At 35.4% G+C, this 2,775-nt stretch overlaps 1 pseudogene; it reads left to right on the top strand.

Annotated features, from left to right (window-relative positions):
- Positions 1-402: 402 nt before the first annotated feature.
- LOC126951218 (E3 SUMO-protein ligase NSE2-like) lies at positions 403-1,151 on the top strand (annotated as a pseudogene).
- The last annotated feature ends 1,624 nt before the right edge of the window (positions 1,152-2,775 follow it).

Raw genomic sequence — 2,775 nt, 5'->3', positions numbered from 1 at the left:
GATTTCTATCTTGGAGACTTCCTAGAAGAAAGTCAATCATAGATTACTTGGTATTTGTCTGAGGTGTTTTTTGGTTTTGTTTTTGTTTTTTTTTCCCCCATAGCTCCTCGTAAATGTATTATTCTTGATATGTCAGAAGTTTCCCATACTGGCCATTGTAATTCTTATTAAATATTCCTATTTATCAAGATAAGCATAATTATTTGAGTTAGAGTAAGACAAAATATAGGAAGCAGACGTTCTGCCAGAGGAAAGTCAGCTTTAGGGTGCCACCAGACGCAGACAGCTTGGACTACCAGAATCAAGCACTCTTTTGGAAGAGGGTAATCTCCCTCCAAAAACTGAGAACACTTACCTTCCCCATATATTGAGTCCAGCTGTGCTTGGTGGCCCAGGTAATAATTTCAAGATGCCAGGACTTTCCAATTCAAATTCAGGTTCAACTGGTTTCATCTCCTTCAGTGGTGTAGGGTCTGCTCTCTCCTCCTTGGAAAAACTTCCAAGCCTGTGTCACCTCTGGTATGGACACAGCTTCTAGTGTTGCTTTGGATCTTGTGGAAAGTCAGACTGAAGTGAGTAGTGAATATAGTATGGACAAGGCGATGGTTGAATTTGCTACAATGGATCCGCAACTGAACCATTATGTAAAGGCTGTTCAATCTACAATAAATCATGTAAAATAAGAACGTCCAGAAAAAATACCAGATTTAAAATTATTGGTGGAGAAGAAATTTTTGGCTTTACAGAACAAGAATTCTGACGTGGACTTTCAAAATAATGAAAAATTTTTAGTGTTTAAACAACAGTTGAAATAACTAAAGAAGCAATATGGCCTTCAAGCTGACAGAGAGGCTGACGGAACAGAAGGAGTGGATGAAGATATGATTGTGACCCAAAGTCAGACCAACTTCATCTGCCCCATTACACAGTTGGAAATGAAGAAGCCAGTGAAAAATAAAGTGTGTGGCCACACCTATGAAGAGGAAGACATTGTTTGCATTATTGAGTCCCAGCACAAGCAGAAGAAAAAGGCCTGTTGCCCTAAAATTGGCTGTAGTCACATAGATATAAGAAAGTGGGATCTCATCCAGGATGAAGTACTTAGAAGGACGATTGAGAACCATAACAAGAAAAGACTTCATTCCAAATAGGAAAAGCCACCTGCCTGCAGGGACACCAGCAGCCTACCTCCTACCCCAGCTGTCTGTTGAGAGCAGTGCTGACTCCAGCAGTTAGGGACTGACTGCATAGCATAATTGTTTGGGGTAAAACCTGATGTTTTATGTATGCTTGAAAACATTTTTCTAAGTTACACAACAGAAATGCAAGCATATTGTTTATTTTTAAGTGTTCTATAATGTTAAATAAAACTTTGATCATCTGCAAAAAAATAAAATAAAATAAAAGATGAACTTGAGATTAACAAAAAAGTGCACTAAAAAGAGTAAACTCTCTGTACTTGTGAATAGTGTCTTGGCCTTCCCCAATCGAGCAAAGGTGTGTCAACAATGCCTCAATAATTTGCTTAATTTGTTTAAGCTTTATTGAGGTATAACTGATATACAAAAATTTTCATGCATTTAATGTATGCATTTTGATAAATTGAGATACATGTGTATGCCCATGATACCATCACAACACCCAAGATATAAAGATATTCATCACCTCCAGAAGTTTTCTTGTGTTTTTTTTAGTTGTGTGTATGTTTTGTTTGTTTTTGTTTGTTTGATAAGAACAGGAGCTCTTTCCTATAACTTATTTTAATGTACATAACACTGTATTGTTAACTCTAGGTACTATGTTATGCAGCAAGTCTCTAGAATGTACTGTTATTGCAAAACTGAAACTTCGTACCCACTGGGCAACAATTTTCCATTTTCCTCAACCCTAGCCCCTGGAAATCACCATTCTACTCTCGTATCTATGAATTTGACTCTTTTAGACACCTCATACAAGTGGAATACTGCAAGCTTTGTCTATCTGTTACTGGGTTATTTCACTTAGCATAGTATTCTCTAGGTATATCTGTGTTGCAAATGGTAGAATGTCCTTCTTATTTTAAGAATGAATAATATTCAATTGTATGTATTTACCACAATTTCTTTATCTGTCTGTTAATAAACATTTAGTTTTTTTCCATATCTTGGCTATTGTGAATAATATTGCACTGAACCTGGGAGTAAATATATCTCTGTGAGACTGATTTCAATTTTTTTGGACATAAACCCATAAATGAAATTGCTGGATTATATAGTATTTTTAATTTTAAATATTTTGAGAAACCTCCTTATTGTTTTGTATAAAGGCAAACCATTCTAAATTCCCACCAACCTTATATGGGTATATAAGGATTCCCATTCCTCCACATCTTTGACAAAATTTGTTACATTTTAACTCAATAATCGCCATCCTAATAGGGCTGATTTAATATCTCATTGTGATTTCAACATGAATTTACCTGATGATTAGTGATGTTGAACGCCCTTTCATATATGTGGTGGCCATGTGTATATATTCTTTGGAGAAATGTCTATTCAAGTCCTTTGTGCATTTTAAAATCTGGATACTCATGAGTTTTTCTACTGTTGAGTTGTAGGAAATTATTATGCTTGGATATTATCTTCTTATCAGACACATAGTTTGAGAATATTTTATCCCATTCTGCATGTTGTCTTTTTACTCTGTTGATTGTATATAATTCATTGTGCAGAAGGTTTTTAGTTAAACGTAGTTTCATGTGTCTATTTCTGGTTTTGCTGCCTGTACTTTTAGTGT

Source organism: Macaca thibetana, chromosome 3 (genome assembly GCF_024542745.1).
Source record: "Macaca thibetana thibetana isolate TM-01 chromosome 3, ASM2454274v1, whole genome shotgun sequence".
Lineage (NCBI taxonomy): Eukaryota > Metazoa > Chordata > Mammalia > Primates > Cercopithecidae > Macaca > Macaca thibetana.
Note: the sequence above shows the minus strand (reverse complement) of the source record. Positions and strands in the feature narration are given on the sequence as shown.